The sequence below is a fragment of the Camelus bactrianus genome, chromosome 22 (genome assembly GCF_048773025.1).
Source record: "Camelus bactrianus isolate YW-2024 breed Bactrian camel chromosome 22, ASM4877302v1, whole genome shotgun sequence".
Taxonomy (NCBI): domain Eukaryota; kingdom Metazoa; phylum Chordata; class Mammalia; order Artiodactyla; family Camelidae; genus Camelus; species Camelus bactrianus.
This window is the reverse complement of record NC_133560.1, coordinates 15044216-15070234: the sequence shown is the minus strand read 5'-3', so window position 1 is coordinate 15070234 and position 26019 is coordinate 15044216. Positions and strand designations below refer to the sequence as shown.

Below are 26019 nucleotides of genomic sequence, written 5' to 3'. Positions count from 1 at the left end.
TGTTGTTGTTGTTGGATTCTTTGGGGTTTTCTACATAGAAAATCATGTCATCTGCAAGGAAAGACTGTTTTATTTCTTGCTTTCCAATCTGTGTAACTTTCATTTACTTTTCTTGTCTTATTGCATCATTTAAGACTTCTAGTAGGGTGTTAAAAAGCAATGGTGAGAAATGACATCCTTACTTTTTTCCTAATCTTAATGGTAATGCTTCATGTTTCTCACCATTTAGATGGAAGTTAGTTATAGGTTTTTAAAATATATATATATTATTTACTACATTGAAGAAATCCTCCTCTATTCTTAGTTTGCTGAGACTTTTTATCATAAGTGGATGTTGGATTTTTTTCAAATGATTTTCTGCACTTGTTGATATGATCATGTGATTTTCATCTTTAATCTGTTGATGTGATGGATTACATTAATCAAATTTTGCATGTTGAACCAACCTTGCATACCTGGGATGAATCCCATTTTATCATGGTGTATAATTCTTTCTATACATTGCAGATTCAGTTTGCCAATATTTTTTGGACATTTTTGCATCTACATTCATGAGGAATAGTGATGTGTAGTTTTTTTGTAATTTTTTTTCTGAGTTTGGTATTAGGGTAGTGTTGGCCTCACAGAATGAGTTAGAAAGTATTTCCTCTGCTTATATCTCTGGAAGAGATTGTAGAGAATTAGTAAAATTTCTTCCATAAATATTTGGTAGAATTCACGAGTAAATCCATCAAGACCTAGAGTTTTCCCTTCTGGAAGTTTATTAATTATGGACAGTTGCTTTAATAGATATAAACCTATCCAGATTGCCTATTTTATCTTGTGTGAGTTCTAACTGATTGTGTCTTTCAAGAGGTTGGTCTATTTCATATAGGTTGTTAAATTTGGGGGCATTTTGTTTTTCATAACATTTCTTTATCATTATCCTTTTAATGTCCATAGTATCTGTATGATGGCCCACTTTCATCTCTGATGTTACTAATGTGTGTCCTCTCTCTTTTTCTTAGTTAGCCTGGCTAAAGGCTCATTGATTTTAATGATCTTTTCAAGGAATAAGTTATTTAGTTGATTAGTTGGTTTCCTCTATTGATTTCCTGTTTTCAGTAACATTGATTTCTGCTATAATTTTTATTAATTTCTGTCTGTTTACTTGCACTATTATTTACTCTTTTTGTATTTTTCTAAGGTGGAAACTTAGATTATTGATTTTAGATCTTTCTTCTTTCCATATATATATGTATATTTCAGTGCTATTCATTTTATTCTAAGCATTACTTTTGCTGCATCTCATGAATTTTGGTAGTTTGTATTTTCATTTTCATTTAATTTAAAATATTTTTACATTTCTCTTGAGATTTCTTCTTGACCATGTATTATTTAGAAATGTATTGTTTGATCCCCATGTATTTTGGGATTTTCCAACTATCTTTCTATTATTAATTTCAAGTTTAATTCCATTGTGGTATGAGAGAAGAAATTGCATGTTTTCTTTTATTTTTTAAATTTATTAAGGTGTGAATCAAAATGGGTCTATCTTGGTGAAATTTCCACATGAGCTTAAGAATAGGTGTAATCTACTATTGTTAGAGGAAGTAGTCTGTAAAAGTCAGTTATATCCAGATGATTAATAATGCTTTTGAATTCAGCTGTGTCCTTACTGACTTCCTGACTGCTGGATTTGACCTGTCTATTTCCCATAGAAGAGTGCCAATACCTTCAACTATAATAGTGGATTAATCTATGTCTCCTTGTGGCTCTAACCAGTTTTAGGATCACATATTTTAATGCTCTGTTTTTCTACATTACACATGAAAGATTGTTATCCCTTCCTGGATTATTGATCCCTTTATTTTTATGTAATGCCACATATCATCCCTGTTAACTTCCTTGCTCTAAATTCCTCTCCTCCTCTATCTGAAATTAATATAGTTATTTCTACTTTCTTTTGATTAGCATGTTAGCATGATATATCTTTCCACATCTTTACTTTTAATGTATATGTTATAAAGACCATATAGTTGGGTCTTGTTTTTTGATCCACTCTATTTCTGTCTTTTAATTTATGTATTTACACAATTGACTTTTAAAGTAATTAGTAATATAGTCAGATTAATATCTACCATATTTTTTACTGCTCTCTGTTACTCTTTTTCTTTATTTGTTTTGTGTTCCATTTTTATGATTTTGAGTGTTTATATTTTACTTTCTATCCTTCGTTAGTATATTAATTGCACTTTTTTAAAGTGGTTGCCCTAGAGTTTGCAATATACATTTAGAATATCCAGGTTAACTTTCAAAAAATACTATATCCCATCATGAGTAGTATGAGTAGCTTATTAAAAAATCCTTAATTCCTCCCTCCCATTTCTTACGTCGCTGCTAGTACTATTTTCACTTATACATAAACTTATCTAAGGAGCTACACATCTATACAAAAGCATACATAACCAAATATATTCTTGCTGTTATTCTTTTGAAAAAACTGTTTTTAGATCAATTGAAAAATTAAGTTTTATTTTAGTTTTATTTATTCATTCTCCAATGCTTTTCTTTTTATGTACATCTAAGTTTCCAACCTATATTATTTTCATTCTCTCTAAAAACTTCTTTTAAAATTTCTTGTAAAGCAGGTCTACTGCCAATAAATTATCTGCATTTTATTTGTCTGATAAAGTCTCTATTTCTCCTTCAGTTTTAAAGGATAATTTTATAAGGTATAGAATTCTAGATTGATGGGTTTTTTATCTTCTCAAAACATTGAGTGTTTCACTCCACTCTCTTTATGCTTGCATTTCTTCAGAGAAGCTGGATGTAATTCTTATTTTGTTCCTCTATAGGTTGTTTTTTTCCTCTAGTTTCTTTCAAGATTTTGTCTTTATTTTTGATTCTCTGAAGTTTGAACATTATATGCTTAAGTGTAGTTTATTGGGCATTTATTCTGCCTGGCATTTGATAATTTCCCTGGATCTGTGGTTTGGTATCTGACATTAATTTTGGGGAATTTCTCAGTCATTGTTGCTTCAAGTATTGGCTTTTGGTTTTTTTTTTTTTTTTTTTTTTTTTTTTTCTTTCTCTCCTCTTTTTTTCTGTTACTCCCATTACACATATGCTATACCTTTTGTAGTTGTCCCATAGTTCTTGGGTGTTTTGTTCTTTATTTCTTCCCAGTCCTTTTTCTCTTTGTTTTTCAGTTTTGGAAGTTACTTTTGTCATATCCTAGAGTTTAGACGTTCTTTCTTCAATCATGTCTAATTAGTGAGCCTATCAAAGGCATTCTTCATTTATGTTAGTTATTTTGATTTTTAATATTTCTTTTTGATTCTTTCTTATAATTTCCTTGTTTCTACTTACATTATGCATCTATTTTCGCATGCCCTCCACATTTTTCATTAAAATCCTTAGCATTTAATCACAGTTCAAAAAAATATAGTCCAGTAATTCTAACATTTCTGATATTTCTGACTCTGGTTCTAATGCTTGTTCACTCCCTTCACACTATGCTTCTTGCCTTTTAGTATGCCTTGTAATTTTTTGTTGAAAGGCAAACATGTTGTACTAGATAGAAGGAATTGTGTTAAATAGATCTTTAGTAGTGTAGTGGTAATGTGTAGAGGGAGGGAAGTGTTCTATAGTCCTATGATTCAGTCTCAGTAAACTTGGACTGTGAACTTTACCAGTACTTCTCAGTTTTTCCCCATTTAGGTGGGGCAGGGTGACTGGTAGGGGCTGATGTGTCCTTCCCTTCCCTCACGTGAAAGGCTGAGAAGGTTGGATTTGGATATTTCTCTTCCTCCATGTGGAAGGCTAGAGGGAGCTGGAATTGAGCATGTCTCTTCCCACAGACAAGTTAGTCTCTGATAAATTTCTGCCAGTTTAAACTCTGGTAATAGAGTTTCACCTGAAGTCAGACCTTGTTAAGAAGTATAGAATGCTCTGGCATATTTAAAAGTGGCTTCTTTTCCTCTCCCTTGCCAGAAGCACAAGTGAATTTTTCTCCTATAATCACTGTGAGAACCTGATAGAGCTTCTGCAGGTAAAACTCACCAAAGTGTGGGAGACTCACAGTGACTGTGGGCTCCTGGAGTCTTTAACTCTTTTATTTGTCCACAATGAGCCTCCAGCAGTTTGTTCATTATAGTTCATGTCTTCTTTCCCTGGCACTGGTTCCCATGGAGGTTTCTGATTGTGGCTTTCTGCTCTGGGAGGTTGTGATTCTCTGTATCTGCCTGTCTATCTCTGCAATTTTTGAGGGCAGTGGCCTCATGTCTCTATCATATCAAAGAAGGGTTGTAATTTTTCAGTTTGTTCAGCTTTTTATTTGTTAGAATGGAGTGGCAACTTCTGAATAATTTACATGCAGATAGGAACTGGAAGTTGAAAGTTAGTTTTTAGTTTTTGTTGACTCTTTCCCTGTTTGAGTCGCTACCTCTATCTGTGTTCTGAAAATGACAGCAACATTGTAGTTAAAGCATTTCATCTTCAGAATTTCACAAGACCTCCTAGTCATCACAAGAATTTTTAATCATAGGTTAATTTGAAAAGCATGATAAGTAAAGATAAGAAACAAAATGATTTAGATTATATTAATCATTTGAGCTCCCTATTTGAGTCATGTGATGGTTTTTTTTAGAAAATGTGGAAAATCAAAACGTTGAGATGTATCTGCAGATAAATTAGTATTGGCTGTTTGAGAGTAGACACTTGGATATATAATAGGCATTCTAGAAACGCTTGTTGACTCACCAACTGATTGACTGATATAATCTACCCTAATTGTCAATCTGAAATAGTTGACCAGTAGTGTAGTACATGATGACTTTTACAAACCCTGATAATAATTAGAATGTGTTAAAAGTAACAAAGCTCTAAATAGCTATTAGTATTAGGTGTATTCTTTCCCTTAGAAATGACAGAATTTTCTTCTCTTAAACATTTAAAGTTAATGTAGTTCTGTAGTTCTAAAACTGGGCTGAGGCAACTGTGTTAACTTTAGCAAACTTAACTTGGGACCTATGAGATATTTAAAATATTTAAAGACAGCAACATCTGCTTAAATAATTATGATTAAGTTGTTTGGGCCTAATTACTTAATACATGCAGCTGTTATATAATTCTTTTACCCTAGGGCACCATGAAAATACCCTGAGACACCAAGGACTCTGTAAACAGAGAGTGCCTGGGGACTTCTGATAAAAAACAATTATCAAAATATGAGTATATGGTCCATATCAGGAAAGTCAAGACTGAAATTCACTCATCATCATTAAAACATATGAAATACTATGAAAATAAATATATGAACCTCACTTTGGTAGCATAATGGTGGTTAATTTACGGAATATAAGTAGTAATTCCTAATACGTTGATTGCAGAAGCTCCAATTTAGGTCAGCGCTTTAGGGTTCATAGTACAGTTGGCCCTTCAACAGTGAGAGTGATAGAGGCACTTACTCTCTGTGCAGTGGAACACACGGCTGTCACTTTGCGGTTGGCCCTCTGCATGGTGGTTCCACAGCTGCTGATTTAGCCAAATGGGAATTGTGCAGCAGTTGTAGTACGTATTCATTGGGAAAAAATCTGCATATAAGTGAGGCCACGTGGTTCCAACCCCATGTTGTTCAAATGTCAACTGTACCTTGGCCAACAGAGAGAATGTTAACAAAGGTCATTATGTTCCCACATACCTGTATACGCCTATTTATCTCATAGATAATGCCAGTTACAACAATACTGGATGATATTTACCAGTTGGCTGAATGTTTCCACTACTCTGTGGACAAGGCACTGGATGAAAGATCTTACCTTGTGGTGGATTGTCTAAATAGCATCCAAACATCCAAACATACATACATATATACATACATCATGCCCCAAGGGAATTCATAATTGAAGGCTGAATCCCAGCCACAGATGGGATTTGATAATCTTTGAATGATAGTTAAGGATAGTTAGTTAATGCTTCAGTTTTCTTAATAAAAAAAAATTTGGTATACCTATTTCAAATCTTTAGATGTTTAAAAAAAAAACTTACATACTAAACTTTTCAATACATACACCTTGGTCCTGATTTTAATTTAGAATAATTTTACTACTTTTGTTTTGAAATGAGAGGGTCAACCAGTGTTGCCCCCACACTTCAACAAAAACAAGTTCACATAGAGATATAATGTTCAGTTGAAATACCAGTATGAGCTATATATAAGATTTAAAATTTTATAGTACCCACATTAAAAAATAAGTAAAAAGAAATAAAATGAAATTAATTTGTGTAATACATTTTACTAAACTTAATATATCTAAAATATTATCAACATGTAACAAAAATTATTTGTAAGATATTTTAGATGTTTGCTTTCATACTGAGTCTCGTACTAGTCTGAAATCTAGTTTTTTTTTTTTTTCCATTCAGTGCACCTCATTTTGGACTAGCCACACTTTATTTTTTTTAAACATTTTTTTATTGAGTTACAGTCATTTTACAATGTTGTGTCAAATTCCAGTGTAGAGCACAATTTTTCAGTTATACATGAACATACATATATTCATTGTCACATTTTTTTTCGCTATGAGCTACCACAAGATCTTGTATATATTTCCCTGTGCTATACAGTATAATCTTGTTTATGTATTCTACATATGCCTGTCAGTATCTACAAATTTTGAACTCCCAGTCTATCCCTTCCCACCCTCCTCCCCCTTGGCAACCACAAGTTTGTATTCTATTTCTATGAGTCTGTTTCTGTTTTGTATTTATGTTTTGTCTTTTTTTTTTTTTTAGATTCCACATATGAGTGATCTCATATGGTATTTTTATTTCTCTTTCTGGCTTACTTCACTTAGAATGACATTCTCCAGGGACATCCATGCTGCTGCAAATGGCATTATGTTGTCATTTTTATGGCTGAATAGTATTCCACTGTATAAATATACCACATTTTCTTTATCCAGTCATCTGTTGATGGACATTTAGGCTGTTTCCATGTCTTGGCTATTGTAAATAGTGCTGCTATGAACATTGGGGTGCAGGTGTCTTTTTGAAGTAGGGTTCCTTCTGGATATATGCCCAGGAGCGGGATTACGGGGTCATATGGTAAGTCTATTCCTGGACTAGCCACACTTTAAATGCTTAATGGGTACCTTATTGGACAACAGTGGAGCAGACTGTCTTATTGTAGGATCACCTGTTATTGCTTATAAAAAATCCAGATTTCTTAATCTTACCTGACACTTACTGAATCAGAACCTCTGATGGAGGGTCTTATGATCTGAAATTTAGAAATTTTTCCAGCTGACTCTTCTGCATGTTAACATTTAAGAATCATTTTACTTCTAAGAGTGGTGAACAATTAATCCCTTCCCACCTTCTCTCTCTCTCTCTTTCACTCACACACACACACACACACACACACAGAGTGTTAATCTCAGTTAATTACTGTCTTTCTGGAAGAGGGAGTAAATTCTCTTTCTTCCATTTCCCCTTTCCCAAGTATATGGTGTTGGAAAAAAATCTGTGTTTTCCACAATGATTAGAAAAGACAGCAAGTAATGTGACTCTTTATAAATAAAAGGAATGCTACCAAAATATTAGTATCTTAGGTCAGTCTGAATACTCAATAATTTGTGAGTCCATTTTATATTTTCAAAATGTAAATCCATATACTTTTGAATACAAGAACATGTGAGAGTCATTAGGTAACTCCACTGGACTGCTTTTATATGCTAACTCTAAAGAATTCAGGTATAAGAGAACAGGCCTCATAGCCCAGTGCTGGCTCAGACCCTGGGGTTGGGTATCAGATAGATCTAGGTTCAAAATCCAGCTCCATGGTGTGTCCTTGGACACTAGGTTTACTATTCCCATGCGTAGGTGTTCTTTTCATGAAATGGGAGTGATGAGTGTTCCAATACCATAGGTATGGTTGTAACAATTGAATGGGATAAAATGAAGATCCGCACAGTACTTAACATGGTACGATTCTTCTGTGGTTACCACACCATCCTTTTTGGGTTTTGCCAGCTAATGAGAGAATAAACCCTAATGCTCCTCATGCATGTATTTATTTTTGGAAATATATTTCTTGGCAGAAATAATTCACTTATTTTTATTCAAAGCGTTCAAATTCCGAGAATGTCTGCTAGACAAGAGCCACATTTTGGCCATGATCAGCTGCCACTAATCCTGAAGTTGGGCTTTTCTGTTTGAGTCAGTGGTGGGCTACTCAGTGGGATGTACCAGGAACACAGATAATTTACCAGGCACAGTTTATTAGATTCTCCCCCCGCCTCTTTTTTTTAGAGTCAAAACATTTTCGGTCAATTTTATGCTTTAAGGTTGAGTAAACATTACTCAGTACTTCCTGAATGAGTTTGGGACAGTCAGGGAATTGGTAAAGATGTGACCATAATACTTCTTTTTCCTCACAGAGATCATTGATCATCACATCCCCCGAAGTATCAAGTGTTCATGAAAGTTAAAGAGTAAAAACATTAAATGTCTCAAAAGGAACATTGCATCCCTTTTCTAGAGGCCAGTGACTTTTTACACACTTCCTGTTGGTGAAGCAAATACAAACTGAATTCTTGTGTTAAACGTGTTTACTTTTGCACCCAAAACAGTAATGCAGACAGTGTGTTTCAATTAAAAGGGACCCTGGAGCAAAAATGTGTTACAGTCAGGGGTAGAAGCAGAGTGTGTCATTATCTCGTAGGCACAGCAGTCAAGATAATGAACAGCTAAGGAGACTGGACAATGCAAGGTGAAGTATGACTTGTCATGGAACTGTCAATAGACTCCGAGCTCCCTTTCCATTAGGTGCCATTGAATTGCAGGGAGGTTTTGAGCAGCTGGAGGGAAAAAGAGCTAAAATAAACGTGGCTTGAGAGTTCTTAGTAATTTTAAGCCTGATTTAATATTTTGCCATTATTACTGGAAGCCTTAAATCAATGATTTCATTGTTTAATTCCTCTTACTCTGGGAGTTGATGGTCTGGGTTTGTCCTCTGTTGCGTTGACCTTGAAACAGAAATTCCTTAAGGATTTTTTTTTTTTTTTTGTCCTTTGAGGGGATTTGTTTTCCTGTTGTTCTTCTTCTTTAGTATGGAGTGTAAGATTCAAATAAGATTTGGAACTCTAACACTGCCGAAAGGCATTAGGATACTTTATAAGTTATAATGAGAGATGGACTGAAGATGTGTTGGTTTTGCATAAACGTGGATTGCTGCTGGGCTGAGTTCAAGCGTAAGCACCCACTGTGGATAAAAGCTAGATAACAGATAGACCCCCCCCCCAAAATCATAAAAAAGAATCAGGTTGGACTTCAGATGAAAACTTCACTAATATTCTAAATCCTAGAAGATATATTGAAAATAGATCTGTGTCTGGTGATGGCAGAGATCAAGGAATAGTAAGTGTAACTATTTTGGGTTCATTAATGTATTCATTCAGCATGTATCGGATACCCACTTCATGCCAGGTGGTGTTCTAGGTCCTGGGGACAGGGGACTGACAGTCAAGGTCTCTGCTCTGATGTAGGGAGACAGATAAGAGATGAATAAACAAATGAACAGGACGACTGCCCATCGCAGTGAGTGAGAGGAGGAAAACAGGACCGGGGGGTGTGGGAGAGCCACTGAGGGTCCTGGGCATGTGCTCAGTAACGACCTCTCTGAAGATAACGTCTTTTCAGTCGAGAGGGAGAGCGGCTGGAAGAAGGGAGATCTAAGTATAAGCAGAGGAAGGATGCAGGAAGCAGCTACCATCTTTCTGGCTTCCTCTTCAGTGCTTAAGTTCGCCCTTCTTCCCCTCGGGCATGGATGTTGAGATCTTTCTGGTAAGTCTAGTAGGTTTCATCCTTCCCAAATCTTGTAGAAATGTCCAAATTGGTAGACACATTGTAAATTGTTGGAAGGTAGCTCAGGGCTTTTTCACTCCCTTTAGTCCTCGTATAAGAATCTCTCTGCTCTCATAATATTAGGGAGCCTGGAGTCTGTTCCTAAACTCACCTTTTGACTCTCCAGGGACAAACCTTGTGTCTGAACAGATTCTCTGTATCCCTAGTGCTCAGTGCCAGGCCCAGAGTAGATGCACTGTAAATATTTTCTGCATAAAAGAAAGGATGGGAAAGAAAGTCTCAAAAAGTCAAGCTGTTAAGTCAGGTTCTCATGAATAGTTCCTGAATATACTTCCAGGAAGGTGCCAAGTTCAAGGTCTAGGATCAATTTCAAAAAGAGCATAGAAATGTAAAAAACTCTGGATCTCACCTTTGGAGAACTCTTATTGATCGGGAGTGACATGTGTGCATTGATTTTTGTCTTTTTTCCCTAAGTTCTCCAGTTGAATCTTATCAGTAAGCAGTTTGGGGGTGCTGTTTAGGGAGGTAGGTGGGGGAGAAACTAAGATTTACCTTTTCCAAGGCTTTCTTGACTTTTGTTGTTTTTTACTAATTTACTCCCTTAGTAAGTGGTATATTTGAAGTGGAGCCAACAATCGAGATTATTATTTTATTTAAGACATCAAAAACAAACTTAAGGTTACCAAAGGGGAAAGGTTGGGGAGGGATAAAGTAGGAGTTTGGGATTAGCAGATACAAACTACTATATACAAAATAAACAACAAGGTCCTACTGAATAGCACAGGGAGTTATATTTAATACTTTGTAATAACCTATAATGAAAAAGAATATGAACAAGAATTATATATATATGTATAACTGAATCACTATGCTGCACATCAGTAACTAACCCAACTTTGTAAATCAACTATACTTCCATTAAGAAAAAGAATATAGCAGATAAAGGCAGATTTACATTTAAATTCGAAATTCAGAAGGCAAATGGACCAAATACAGGTCTTCTCTTTTGAAATATGTACAAAATCTGATCATCTGTACCAGCTCCCAGTCTTAACAATGAAATCAGTTCTCTTAATAGCCAGAAAGTTATACCAATTGAAACATATTTACTAGTGTCTATATTCACATCCCCAAAGCTTTGGATAGTTAGGGTTTTAGATTAGAATTCAACTTTCCCCCCCCCTATTAAATGTCAGCCGGGCGAGTTGCATTAATGACGGTGGTTATGTTTGAATGTAAATGGGGGACATCTGGCGATATCAGGAGATCAAACGCTGGGAGTCTGCAGGGTGACTCTCATCTGTTTGTCACCCAGCAGGTGTAATGGATGGCAGGCATGTGGGCTCTTTGCCCAAGTGAACGTACAGACCTAATATATCGAGGGGAGAAGTTTCCTGTGCAATTTTAAAGCATCCATCGCAGCTCAGGAGAGGTATATGGGGAGGGGATGGGGTGGATATTTTCCACTGCGCCAATTGCTTTAGTAAAATTGCCGCTTTCTAGCCTACGGGCATTTCCCTTGTCCCGTTTCAACAAACTTCCACCAGCCCAATTTGTTATTCAAAAATTTATGGAAAATGTATGTTAAAGTGAAAAGGGTACATTGTGCAGAAAAGAGAAGCAGCTTGTAAGCATATCATTATGTGTGAGCCATGGGGCCCGCAGATGGCACTTGTGCTCAGAAGCGAGAGCGGTGCCAAAAGCTAAACTCTAAATACATTGAAATCACATATCTTTACTTAAAAATGGAGTATTTTGGAAGGAAAAGCAGATGATATTTAAGTACACAAGGGGTATTCTTTTGTTCCTCATAGAATAGAGCCCTTTACCAAAGTCGTTGCCTTCTAAGTGTGCAGTAAGCCGCTGATTCCTCAAATTCCCCAGAGGATTTAGTGGAGGTGCATGGCTCAGTTCTTAATAGGATTAACCATTGAGGTAGTACCTTGCTAGGAGAGCGACCCTTCAAGTCTCCTTGCAGTTATTGAAAATTAAAGGATTTGTTTTGATTACTGTGTTCAATGCTAACAGCAAACCTTTGTTTTGCACATTAGAAATAGTAGCAAAAAAATTATCATGACATACGGGCTTCTTATTTTAATTGAAAATAAATTTAGTTCTTACACTGTGCCAATCTTTAATTAATTAGGGGGAGGGTAACGACAGAGATGAAGGCATTTGTTTGCTACTTAATATAATGATTTTCTGGGACCATATTTTTTTTAATATAGTAATCATGCTGATTTCTTGTTGGGAGTGTGGTTATATTTATTTTTCTGGGAGAATTTTTATCTTAAAGGATACAGTTCATGCTTGTGGGATGAACATGGGAAGGAAATAACCAGTTCATTTTTATTTCTTCTTCGGGAAGAGCAGTGTTATTTCCACTAGCACCTTATACAATGAGTGTTTTAGCTCTGAAATTAATTGGAATTGAGGTAGCCTTAATTTTTATCAATGCCATTAGATCTGACAGCAGTGTGATTAAAATAGGCATTATTTGTATTAAAAACTTAGAATATAACCTTTTATTTTAATATTCTAACAGCTTCATCTGTTCAGTGATTGTACTTTTAGAAAATCCCAAAATATAATTATATCTATATGACATTTGGAATATGGGATCTTTAGTTTTCAAAATATTGCCAACACATGTTACTTCCACATTTCTCCACCTCCTTTTCCCTCTCTTATTCTGAAATACTGAACACAGAGTAAATCCCTTCCAATTCAGTTGACCTGTAATAAGTCGATGTGCATGTGTGAGTGAGAGAAAATTGTGTGTGTGTGTGTGTGTGTGTGTGTGTGTGTGTGTACTGAGCAGTGTGACTAAAGGGGAGAAATATGAATTATTTTTTTTAAGGAAATACAATTTCATTATTTTCAGCCAATTACAGAGAAAACATAGTGATGGCTGATAAAGTAAGAGAAGTCCCACTGGTGCTTATTCTTAATGCAAAGATACGAATCAATTATGATTTGTAGTAAATTGATCATTTCAAATTTGAGTGCCAATAAAGCAAACTTAAAGGTGCTTCAAAAGATTTTGTACACAGACTAGATAACTGTATTGAATCTATTATTTTTTCTGTGAAAAATCTCCTACTGTGAAAAAATTATTGTAGACCAGCCCTGGTCAGTGTTCATGTATTTGGAAACCAAATTCCTTATAAACTGAATGCCCTGAACTTTTTTCCATCGGCTTCTTTTGTAGTGTTATAGCATTTGGTGGAATGCTGTGGCTGTTTGTATCCTCCTGTTATTCCGTATTCCAGGTCATGCTCTCTCCAAGGTTGACTGTGCGTTGATGTAAAGTTTTAGGTGGTTGGTTCACTTGATAACTTGTTCTCTTGCTCACCTGAATAACCTTCTCTGGGTGGTGAAAGTGTAGGAAAGAAGTTCAAGCGTCTCCACGTCAGGAGATTAATACGATGGACAATTAAGTTACTATTTGAAGCTGTCATGGGAGATAGTTGAGGGGGTCAGATTAACAATTGAAGAGTTTGCTGATAGACTGGGGTCAGATATGATGACTACTAAATTATGGTCCTGACTGAGCAGTCTGGGAAATGGGTTAAAAAGAGATGGCTACCATACACAAAAGTCAAACTCTTTTAATGATTTCGAAAGCATTCTTTTATTCCATGGGTTAGCTCTCTGTCTATCCATATTTAAAAAGACATGATGATAATTTTGTAAATCTGTTTATATGTTTCAATGCAAATCCAATGCCTCAGAATGTTTCACTGTAACTCAATCTCAAGCAATGTCTTAATGTCTTTTGGCAAGGTTTTTTTTTTTTTTTCCTTCAAGATTTCAAAATTTCTCCAAAGGACCCATGTCCATTCCTCAAAGTAAAGGAAATGAATCATCAAGGGTTCCACAGAGACCTGCAGGTTTCTTCTTGAGCCAGTTTGTCTTTGAAAATGGTATATGGTAAATTATATATTGTATCCTAATGCTATTCAGCAAGTAAACAGTCTTTATGTGATGGAGTACTGTTTTAATTGTCCTCTAAGCCTCCGTGTAAATGCTATTTTACATACTTTGGCAAAAACGAATGAACCTCAACTATCTATAAATTAATTATAATTACTGTCTGACTTAATGATTTCTTTTGCATTCCTTTTTAGATTTATCCCTCTGAAGCAAACATTATTCTAGGCTGCGATGCACGATTATTAGTTCAAGTTAGAGTGATTCTGTATAAAATGGGCCTCATATTTATTCATCCAAAAATAAGCAGGAAGAGAGTGAATATTTTATAAAACTCCAGGAATTTCTCTATCAGATAAGCCTTAAGCAAAATAAGATTCGACCCTTTCAAAATTGCCTAATGAATTGGTATTACGTGGCATGTCTTTTCCACTTCTGTCGATTTTTTTCCCACTTTTATTGAAATCTTTGAACATAAGCTTTGGATCCGAGATTCTGTATTTGAACGTTGAAAATATGATTGTGTTTTGATTGGTTTGGTGCATCTCTATGATAGGAACCACGTATTCTGAGCAAAATTATGCCAGAATTTGACAGGTTATTGTGGAAATCTCTCTGTGGGAGCGAAGATGATTTACATTAATTGAAGTGTTATCCTTAAGAGTGAAAATTCAGAGATTCCATATAGTGAGAAAACGAGGCTTATTTGCCCACATGTTTTGGAGGGAATAAAATATAAAAATAGAGAGATGCGGTTTTACGTTTATTCTAAGCATACCTTGTCGATATGTGCGATGTCGGTCAGAGGCACCAAAGAGTGTGCTCTGCTAATTATCTCTAACATATACTTGACAGTTCTGTAATCTGTTTGTCACAGCCGCAGTGGGCCTTCAGATCCTCTGGGAGGCTTCAGGGGCCTCCAGATGTTTTGAAATGTTTTCTCGGGGCTCTGTCCTCCTCAGATCCAGCCTAGCTAGCTTGGGGATATCAATGCATTTCAAATAGCATATGTGATGAGGTTGCTCTCTTTGCTCCACTGTACAAATTTGCCATTAAAAGCAAATAAAATATGAGCTCCTCTTCCCTCCCCTGTAGACAGAGGAGCATGCCCACCACCCCAGGGGTACTTTCTGCACCACAGATTGACCTCATGCTCTCCTTTGGATAAGAGAAGTGAGATGCATTGGACAGCCATCACTTCACTGGAGAGATTTCTTTGCACAAAGCAGCGTTATATTTTCCTTGTTTGTATCTAATAGCTTTGCTTTCCTGTGACTTTCGATGTGTCTTTCTGATGCATAGGACTAGATGGCAACATTTCAGGGCTTGGCTTGCAGCTCCCACTTCAATGCCCCTCCCTCAGGGTCTGCCCCAGGTCCTTAAACAGCTTTAGTGCCTGCCCATAAGCACTCAGATGCAGATACAAAGATCTGATTTCCTTGTTAACTACTATCATCTTCTGAGGGAAGGCTGTCCCATAGAAATGTAATGCAAACCCCATGTTATTTTAAAATTTCTAATAGGCACATTGAAAATAATGGAAAGAAGGTGGTGAAATTAGTCATGTTAATTAATATATGATATCAAGCATTATCTTTTCAATGTGTAACCAGTACAAAAAATGTTATCAAGTTAGTTTACATTTTTTATACTGAACCTGTGAAATCGTGTGTGCATTTTACAGCATGTGTCACTGCAGACTAGCCACATTGTAAGTGCTCTGTAGCCAGTAAATAGCCCTGTGTGGCTGGTGGCTCCTCTGTTGGACAGCATAGATCTTGAGCTTGAACTATTATCTGCTACATGATCTATTAAATGTTTATCAAATAAATAGGAGAATGGTACTAGCTGGTAGGTCTTAGTATATCAAGATCAATTAACAATTGTCTGCATCATAAAATTTATTTCATTGCAAGTCCAAATGCCTCATTATCAAATTTCCATACTAAGTTAGTAGAAAGATCTTTTATTTGGACTTCGAATATTTCTTTTTCAAGTAAGGCTCCGGTCTCTAAACATTTATAGGAATAGTAGAATGCAAAATGCCGTGAGAACTCTGAAATTCACTCGTTTGACCGCATCATTTCATTTTCTTCTGCTGTGTGGAATGAAACCCACATACTCATATTTTTTATGTCTGTGAAACCTTTTGTTTTTATGCATTAGAAAGAAGTCAATTAATTTGCATTTACTAATCTCCCACTCCTCACACTGTAATATCATTCTCTTTATATCTAAAGGGAAAATTTCTCATATTTCTTTTCAGCCTATAAACTTAATTTCCATTAAGAAAACTGGTAGTTTGAATGAAGATAACAACATCTTGCAAATTTTACTTCTATTCTCTGACTTTCTGTGAATTTGTCTAGATCATTTTGTTTTGTGGCACTTGTGTAAAATATGTAATCTGATATTTATTTAACTTTTCTGATTTATATGTTTAATGATGGAAAAATCTATCTCAAAGATGCAACTTGAGGCATCCCTAAATGACTCCCCAAATGTCAATGATATTTAATTAATTTAAATTGCTTGTTTTGTAATACTTTTAAAAAGAATATTTAGATTTCTCAAATTTCCTATAAACATTAAATGAAAAGTTAAAATAATTTGATTGAATCAGCCGTGGACCCAGATGAACTGCGATCAGTAATCTAGAAAGTACATTTCTATTAGAGAAAAGGGTTTGGAATAAAAAGAGATGGATGGCATTGTCCTATTTATGCACAATTTTGTGAATTCCATATGAATTTATTTATAGAGGGATGTCTAGAAAGGTGTTAAACCCACATGAAGCAGCAGTTATCACTGGCTGATGTGCTTTTGAATGGCTTTTACTGTCTTTGTTTATTCAACTGTACCTCTTGTTATAATTATACTATAAAGGAATTTTCAACAATAAATTTGAAAACATAGATTTCACTGTAGTTACATAAAATCCCATATGTAAAATCTTAACAGAAATTTAAATTTTGAAAAAAGATAAAGTTTAGTTGTAGTATAATTAATAAGGTATTTAATTTTAATCAATATATATTATCTGATGTGTCAATGCAGATGAAAACCTAATAAATAACATTTGGTAAATGCATTGCCTTAAAGCATGCGTTGTTTGTTACTGAATATTTGATGAGTGAAATATACTGGTCAAAAAATCATTTCCATTTATCCAATTGACAAATATTCATAATGCCTATTGTAAAATACGGGGTGAATTGATACTTCAGAAAGCAGATTTTTATGTAATTCTACGTCACTAATAAAAAAGTAATAATAGCTAACATTTACTACGTACCAGTCATTGAGTGAGTTATCTATGTAATCCTGACAACAACCCCATAAGTCAGATATTGTTATTAGCCCTGTTTTACCCAGGAGGAGTTTAAGGAATATAGGGGATTAAAATTTGCCTTGGAACTCATGGTTATTAAATGTTTGTATCACATGTTAAACCCAAGCAGTTTAATGGTAAAGCCTGGTGATTTCATCATTGTGCCATATTGAACTGAATATGCCATGTACACTGACCATGACTATTTTTATTCTACATTGTAGCAGAAGGCTTTTAAATTGTAATTAACATGATCTGAAATAACAAAGCCAGTAACATACCTCTTGCCTAAAATTAACAGCCGTCTTAGTATCATAGGGAATTCCTAACTTATCTTTAAAATAAATTTGTGATCTAGCTGAGGCAGATAGCTGACTCCTGCAGGCTTATCCAATAGGTCTGAAGATGAAGGTCAGCGACTGGCCCAAGGCTGTGCCGCTGTTTGCTGGGCAGGCGCACAAGCTCCGTGTGCTTCTACTGTTGAGTCTGCTTCTTATGATTTGGTACTATTCCTAATTATAAAAGTCGTTTTTAGATTCAACCCATTCGTGAATCTTCCTCAAAATATTCTTGCAATTTGATTTAGTAATAAAATTGTTAAATTGTGCCTCTTATTAGCATTAAAAACTAAAATTCAAGAGAGATTAAAGGATCAGAACCGCGCAAGTGAGTAAACAGACTTGATTATAAGGACACCTAATTATTACAAGGTAGGATATAATTAACTGCTAAAGTTGTAGCTATAAAGACAATGAAGGCCGCAGAGTTTCTAAGGAGGAAATCAGAGCACCATATTGCTTTGCTGGGCTCTGATTGCCAGGTTGAAAACTTGAGAAGAATAAAACAAAATGAAAACAAAGCAAGTTCACCCAAGGTCTTAAAATTCTGCCCACTCTTGTCAATTGGTCTTTTAAAGACGCGTAGTCTTGATCAGACAATTCTGCTTCTGTCATTTCCTTATAATCTGATTATCAAGGTACCAAAATAAGCATGATAGCCAAGCAAAGACAGCAAAAATTGTGATTAAGGTTTGTTGTCTGCCTGCTGCGTTCTTGAAACATTGTCTTTCTGTCTTATTCAATTTCATGTGGGTGGGATTTTGCCCTCTGCCTCCATTTTACAGATAAGTAGACTGAGGCTCGGGCGGTCTGAGGAATCTTGTCTGAGGTTATACTTACTAGTGAGAGGGACACAATTCAAACTCAGGTCTGCTGTGATTTAAATTCCATCCTCTGCAGGGCTTTGTGGCAAGCCCTCTTCCTGTCTGGAAGATCAGGCAGCTAGCACCCAATATTTATTCCATATTACCAGGAGTCTTGGTGGAGGGCTGAAAGGCTTTCAGAGGACTTAGAGAAGGTAGTGCCAGCAGTCTGAAAATACCACTTGCCCTGGGGAGGAAGGTGACTAGGAGTGTGGTATTCGGCAGTGGTCACTTCTGGGCACTGGCGATGGGTTCAGCCAGACTGGCCCCTCTCTCGCTCACCTGCATTACCTAGAACCCTGCCTGGGACATGCTGATGGAGGAGGGGCTCCTTTTCAGGTGTAGAGGTCAATTTCTAGTGTTCAGGAGGAGAATGATTTGAACTAAGCTGGGAAATTAGAACCACTTGTTTTTACCTGTTGTCACTCTTTGTTGCCCTCTCTTTCCAGTTTTTGCATTGTTTGTGAAATCCCTTTGCAAACTGAAGACATCTCCCAGCGTCTCCATCACTCCCCAGTTCTCCTGGCCAGGGGGGAGTCATTAGGAAATGAGCCCCAAATCTCTGTTGATGATTTCAGACATGTGGCCTTGGAAGGACGGTAACCACAATGACAACTCTGACAACTGACAAATACTGTAGGGTCTGTGTCCCAGGCACCGTACTAGGAGCTTTGATGGATTTTGGAGTTTCATCTTCAAAACATTTCTGTGAAATAGGTGCTATTATGTCCTAATTTTTAGGTTATGAAAGCTTAGGTTATTTGCATAGAACAAGTTGTGTCAGAGTCAGGGGACACCCCAGTATATAATACACTCCCATATCCTATTGACTGTGGCACAAACTAGCAAGTATTTGAATTTAAAAGTTGGCAAAATAATGTTCAAATGGTATGGATGAGCAAGTAATACATTTTAAAATGAAATGAAACATTTGTAAATGTGAAGAGCAGACTTAAATTCTGTATGTTGCCAGAAAGATGCATTTATTTTTTATTTTTTTTTTAATTGAGGTATAGTCAGTTTACAATGTTGTGTCAATTTCTGGTATGCAGCACAATGCTTCAGTTGTACATGAACATACATATATTCGTTTTCATATTCTTTTTCACCGTAAGCTACTACAGATATTAAATATAGTTCCCTGTGCTATACAGTATAGACTTGTTTATCTATTTTATATATATTAGTCAGTATCTACAAATCTCAAACTCCCAGTTTATCCCTTCCCACCCACTTCCCCCATGGTAACCATAAGTTTGTTTTCTATGTCTGTGAGTCTGTTTCTGTTTTGTAAATAAGTTCATTTGTCTTTTTTTTAGGTTCTATGTATAAGTGATATCATGTGATATTTGTCTTTCTCCTTCTGGCTTACTTCACTTAGAATGACATTCTCCAGGGCCATCAATGTTGCTGCAAGTGGCATTATTTTATCATTTTTTATGGCTGAGTAGTATTCCATTGTATAAATATACCACAGCTTCTTTATACAATCATCTGTCAGTGGACATTTAGGTTGTTTCCATGTCTTGGCTATTGTAAATAGTGCTGCTATGAACATTGGGGTGCATGTATGTTTTCAAATTAGAGTTTTCTTTGGAATATATACCCAGGAGTGGGATTGCTGGATCATATGGTAACTCCATTTTTAGCCTCATTGTAGTTTTGATTTGCATTTTTCTGATAATTAGTGCTATTGAGCATTTTTTCATGTGCCTATTGGCCATTCATATGTCTTCATTGGAGAATTGCTAGTTTAGGTATTCTGCCCATTTTTGGATTGGGTTATTTGTTTTTTTCTTATTAAGTCATATGAGCTGTTTATATATTCCAGAAATCAAGCCCTTATCAGTCTCATCTTTTGCAAATATTTTCTGCCATTCTGTAGGTTGTCGTTTCGTTTTGCTTATGGTTTCCCTTTCTGTGCAAAAGCTTGTAAGTTTAATTAGGTCCCATTTGTTTATTGTTGCTTTTATTTCTATTGCTTGGGCAGACTGCTCTAGGAAAACATTGCCAAGATGTATGTGAGGTAATGTTTTGTCTATGCTTTCTTCTAGGAGATTTATTATGTCTTATCTTATGTTTAAGTCTTTAAGCCATTTTGAGTTTATTTTTGTGTGTGATGTGAGGGAGTATTCTAACTTCATTGATTTACATGCTGCTATCCAGTTTGCCCAACACCATTTGCTGAAGAGACTGTCTTTATTACATTGTATGTTCTTGCCTCCTTTGTCAAAGATTAATTGAACAAAAGTTAGTGAGTTATTTCTGGGCTCTCTTTTCTGTTTCATTGATCCATATGTCTGTTTTTGTGCCAAAACTATGCTGTTTTGATGACTGTAGCTCTGTAGTATTGTCTAAAGTCTGGGAGGGTTATTTCTACAGCTTCATTCTTTTCCTTCAGTAATGCTTTGGCAATTCTGGGTCTTTTGTGATTCCATATAAATTTTAGTATGATTTGTTCTAGTTCTGTGAAAAATGTCCTGGGTAATTTGATAGGGATTGCATTAAACCTGTAGATTGCCTTGGGCAGTACGGTCATTTTAAAAATATTGATTCTTCTAATCCAGGAGCATAGGATATCTTCCCATTTTTTAAATCTTCTTTCATTTCCTCAATCAGTGTTTTGTAGTTCTCCACGTATAATTCTTTCACATTCTTGGTTAGATTTATTCCTAGGTATTTTATTACTTTGGGTGCTATTTTAAAAGGGATTGTTTCTTTACTTTCTTTTCCTGTTGATTTATTAGTGTAAAGAAATGTAACTGATTTTTGTACATTAATCTTGTATCCTGCTACCCTGCCGAATTCTTTTATTAGCTCTAGTAGTTTCTGTCTGGAGCTTTTAGGGTCTTCTGTATGTAGTATCATGTTATCTGCATATAGTGACAATTTTTATCTCTTCTTTTCTAATTTGGATCCCTTTTATTTCTTTTTCTTCCCTGATTGCTGTGGCTAGGACTTCTAAGACTATGTTGAATAGAAGTGGTGAGAATGGGCAACCTTGTCTTGTCTCGATTTTAGTGGGGAGGTTTTCAGTTTTTCACCATTGAGTACTCTGCTGGCTGTAGGTTTGTCATACATAGCTTTTATTATGTTGAGATATGTTCCCTCTATACCGACTTTGTTAAGGGTTTTTATCATAAATAGGTGTTGAATTTTATTAAATGCTTTTTCTGCATCTACTGAGATAACCATGTGGTTTTTTTCCTTTCTTTTGTGGATGTAGTGTATCACATTGATTGATTTGCATATGCTGAACCACTCTTGTGTTCCTGGGATGAACCCAACTATATCATGATCTATTATCTTTTTTATGTGCTGTTCGATTCTGTTTGATAATATTTTGTTGAGGATTTTTGCACCTATGTTCATCAGTGATATTGGCCTGTAGTTTTCTTTTTTGGTAGTGTCTTTGTCTGGTTTTGGTATCAGGGTGATCAGTTTGGGAGTACTCCCTCCTTTTCAGTCTTCTGGAAGAGTTTGAGAAGGACCAGTATGAGTTCTTCTTTGTATGTTTGGTAGAATTCCCCAGTGAAGCCATCCAATCCTGGACTTTTGTTTGTAGGGAAGTTTTTTATTGCTAATTCTATTTCATTTCTAGTGATAGATTTGTTCAAGTGATCAGTTTCTTCTTGATTCAGTCTTGGTGGACTGTAAGTTTCCAGAAACTTGTCCATTTTTTCTAGGTTATCCATTTTGTTTCCATATAGTTGTTTGTAGTATTCTTGTATGATATTTTATATTTCTGTGGTATTGGTTGTAATTTCTCCATTTTCCTTTCTTATTTTGTTTATTTATGTCTCTCTTTTCTTCATGAGCTTGCCCCAAAATTTCTCAATTTTATTTATTCTTTCTATTGTATCATTTAGTTTCTCTGTTGCCTTATTAATTTTCTGTCTGGAAGATCTGTCCAGTGATGTTCATGGGGTGTTAAAGTCTCCTACTATGATTGTGTTCCCATTAACTTCTCCCTTTATATCTGTTAATATTTGCTTTATATATTTAGGTGCTCCTATATTGGGTGCATATATGTTAACAACTGTAATATTCTCATGTTGTATTGCTCCTTTAATCATTATATAACATCCTTCTTTATCTTCATTCTTATTTTTGTAGAGAAGTCAGCTGAAAGCCTTATGAAGGTTCCCTTGTATCTAACTCTTTGTTTTTCTCTTGCTGCCTTTAGAATCATTTCTTTATCCTTAACCCTGGCCATCCTGATTATAATGTCTTGTGTGGGTCTGTTTGGGTTCTTCTTGTTTTGGACCCTCTGTTTCCTGTACTTGGATATCTGATTCCTTCTTTAGGTTTGGGAAGTTTTCAGCCATGATTGCTTCAAATACCTTTTCAATCCCCTTTGCTCTTCTCCTTTTGGGACCCCTATTATGCATAAATTGGCACATTTTATATTATCCCAGGGTCCCTTATATTGTTTTCATTGGTTTTTATTTGATTTTCTCTCAGCTGTTCTGATTGAGTGACTTCTGTTGTCCTGTCTTCTAAGTAATTTACTTATTCCTCTGTATTATCTACCCTACTTTTTACAGCCTTTAGCTCAGCTCTTATCTCAGCAAATGAGTTTTCCAGTTTTAACTGACTCCTCTTTATACTTTGAGTTTCCTTTTTGACATATTCTGTCTCTATTCATAATCTCTTTTAGTTCCTTCAGTACTTTGACCATTCCTTTTTTGAAATCATGATCCGGGAGACTATCAAGATACATTTCATTGATTGCTCTTTCAGGGGATTGTCTTCTTTTAATTGGGAGTGTTTCCTCTGCTTCTTCATTTTACTTATATTTCTCTGGCACTATGGATTATGGAGTAGTATCAGTTACCTACTGTGGTCCTGAAGGGGTTTAGTTATTTATTTATCTAAACCGGATATGGAAATAAAACTAAAAAAATTTTTTTAAAGAACAAAGAGATTTGAAAACAGAGTATAATCAATAATAGAATAACAAACCAAAGAGAAATAAAAATCAAATCGAGAGAAATTTTAAAAAATTTAAAAGAAGAATAATGATTTGAAAACAGGATAATTGATAACAGAACAAAACGAATAATCAAAGAGACAAATTTTTAAAAATTAATTTAAAAATTTAAAATTTTAAAAGGGATTAAAAAATTAAAAATTAAAAAAAGAAAAAAAAAAGAACAGAAAAAGGTGGATGTGTTCCCGTGGAGACTATGCACTCTGAATAATTTTGTTGAGCGGTCCTTCTTAAGTATGGGTGGTTGCCAAGTCTTCCTTCCATGCCTTTTGTCTGTTATCCTTTGGCTGGGGGTGTGGCCAGTGTTGTGGTGACCAGAGCATGCCCTGGCCATACAGCGGGGCCTCCTTTTTGTTCTGTGGTTGCCGCTGCTCCTGCTCTCACCCTGCTGTGCGAACTCTGCTCGCTGGTTCCTGAGGCCCTCTGGTCGTGCCCCTGTCTGTGCTGGTCCCAGTAAGCGCGGAGGTCGCGCCCCCTTTGCACGCAGTCTCAGTGCAGCCGTGCGTGGCAGGCGGGCGTTCGTGCCCCCCTCCCAGCGCTGCGTCTTTACGTCTCGCTTGCACGTCAGGTCGCTCCCTAGTTGAGTGCCGCTCTCCGCAGTGCGTCAGGTGTGCGCTCTGAGAAAATGGTCACACTGGCCGTCACCCATTCTGTGCCACAGCTACGCTCCTTGTTCGTTTGTCTGAGAGGCTTGAGTTCACAGAGGCACCAGGGAGAACGGCCCCTCAGCCTGGGACCGTGTCTGTGAGGTGTCAGAGCCCCTCCGTCGGGATTCAGGTTCCGCCCCCGCCTCGGAGCCGCGCACTAGAGAATATGGTAAATATGGCGGCTGTGGCTGCGCCCCGCCTCTCCTCTCCTGAGGTCCCGCCAATAATGGTTCCTCAGGTCTAAGGAGACAAAGGCTGCGGCGCCCCTCCCCCCAGGGCACATTAGCAGTGTTGCTTGGCTGTTTTTCGTTGCATTTTGTGGGGGACCCAGGCTGTTCTGCTCTGTGTCCCCTCAAAGCCACGGCGCGCAGCCCCCCTGCAGTCCCCCGGGGCTGCCTCAGTGCAGCCGCCCCTGTCCTCCGCCCTGCTCGGCGGCCTGTCCCGGCCCCAGCTGCAGGCTCGCGTCTCGGGCTGGGTGTCGCAGGGACCCTCTGTGCCCGTTTTACTTGGTTCTGTCTGCCAAGGGCTGCTCTGTACAGATCCGAGCCTCGGAGGCTCCCCCTCCGTCCCGCTGGCCTCTCCGTCGGGGAGGGGAGACCCAGCAAGCGAGCGCCTGTCCTCCTTTGCCGCTCCCTCCCCTCGGGACCGGTCCTGCACTGTTTTGCTTTTTCTTCTTTCTGTTCGCCTCTTCTCCTATGAGATTTGTGGCGAACTTAGTCTTTTGAAGAGGGCAATGTTTTGTCAAGGTTCAGCGGGTGTTCGGAGTGGCTGGGTGGGTCCCTGGATGTCAGTCTTGGTGTATTCGTGGGAGAGGGCGAGCTCCCAGCATCCTCTACTCCGCCGTCTTGGCCCTTCATATATTTTATGCCATATTCTACATTCCTCTATTGAAGGATATTCCAAAGGAGAAGGTGTGCAATTAAGCCAATGTGGCTCCCAATTCCAGCTTCCCTCCGTTTTGAAGATATATGGTATTTATTTGCATTTTTATTCGTTTTTGTTCTAAGTGTTCATTTGAATCTTATCTATTTTCTTTGTTTCTGTCTTCTTTTTTAACAGTTACACCCAGCTCTTTATTCCCTACACGGTCTGGGGCTTGCTTCGTCATTTGGCTTTGCTGTGGAGCATTCCTGTCGCACTCACTGAATTGCACGTGGAAGATCCACCCTTCCGGTGAGTGGCATCATAGCTACAGTTCTGTGTTTTGCTCTGCCTCAAGTCGTGTTTGCATTGTTGACTGAAGTGCTTTCATACAGTGTGCAAAATAGGGCTCTTCCAGCTCTGTGCAGGAAAGCTTGCTTTTTTTTTTTCTTTTCTTTTTCCTTTCTTCCTTATGAACCAAAGTAATTTGTACTGTCGTTTTCTCTGAAATCTGCAGTTGTCTCTCCCCCTCCCAACCCAATAGAATGACTTTACAGCTTCTTATTTACATGGGTGGATCCCCCTCCAGACCCCCAACTCCTCATCCCCTGGACTCTCTGAATCATTTGTCTACCACGCTCTGAAATGTACATATGGAAATCAAAGGTGACGGTTGTGACTAGCTGGACCACATTGTCCTGTGCAAAGACCTTTTGGATGGAAAAACTTGGCCCCCTTGACCTTTTTAAAGTTGTTAATCTATGCAGGCAAAAAGCAAAAAGGAAGCCAGTACGTCTTTCTAATGCTCCTAGTAAAATCCTTTTTGCGTTTATTGTCCCTGAACTGGCATCCTCAGTATATTTCCACAGCATCTAGCATCATATTTCGAACATCTCCTTAAGGCTTTCTTGGGCCTCCTACGTTCATTTTTCTCTAGTGTTTTGCTTTTTTTGATCTTGCTTTTTATATTTTTACAAGTCAGTTCCTACTAAGATGGCTCACTTTTGGATGGGGCAGTTAGAGGGTTTTATGGGGACAGTTAATGCATCATGCAATTCTAATTTGGAGACGGGGGACATCTGACTTAGCAAAAACATCAGTTACAGAATGATTTCAGTAATTTGAGTATGTAGAGAGATTTTATGGCCAAGGATAAAGTATGAAAAGAGATATAGTAGATATTTGTAAGGGATCTGATGGATAA

General features: G+C 36.9%; 1 protein-coding gene across 2 annotated transcripts in view; it reads left to right on the top strand.

Moving 5' to 3' along the window:
• Nucleotides 1-26019, top strand: part of LOC123613404 (teneurin-2-like) — a 394217-nt gene that overhangs the window by 107757 nt on the left and 260441 nt on the right. The window contains exons 1-2 of one of the 2 annotated variants that reach the window (XM_074350323.1): nt 23480-24123; nt 25014-25127. The gene's annotated coding sequence lies outside the window, so the exon portion shown is untranslated. Of the gene's footprint in view, nt 1-23479; nt 24124-25013; nt 25128-26019 lie in introns of those variants that run through there. The other variant, XM_045508114.2, reaches the window with a different exon arrangement.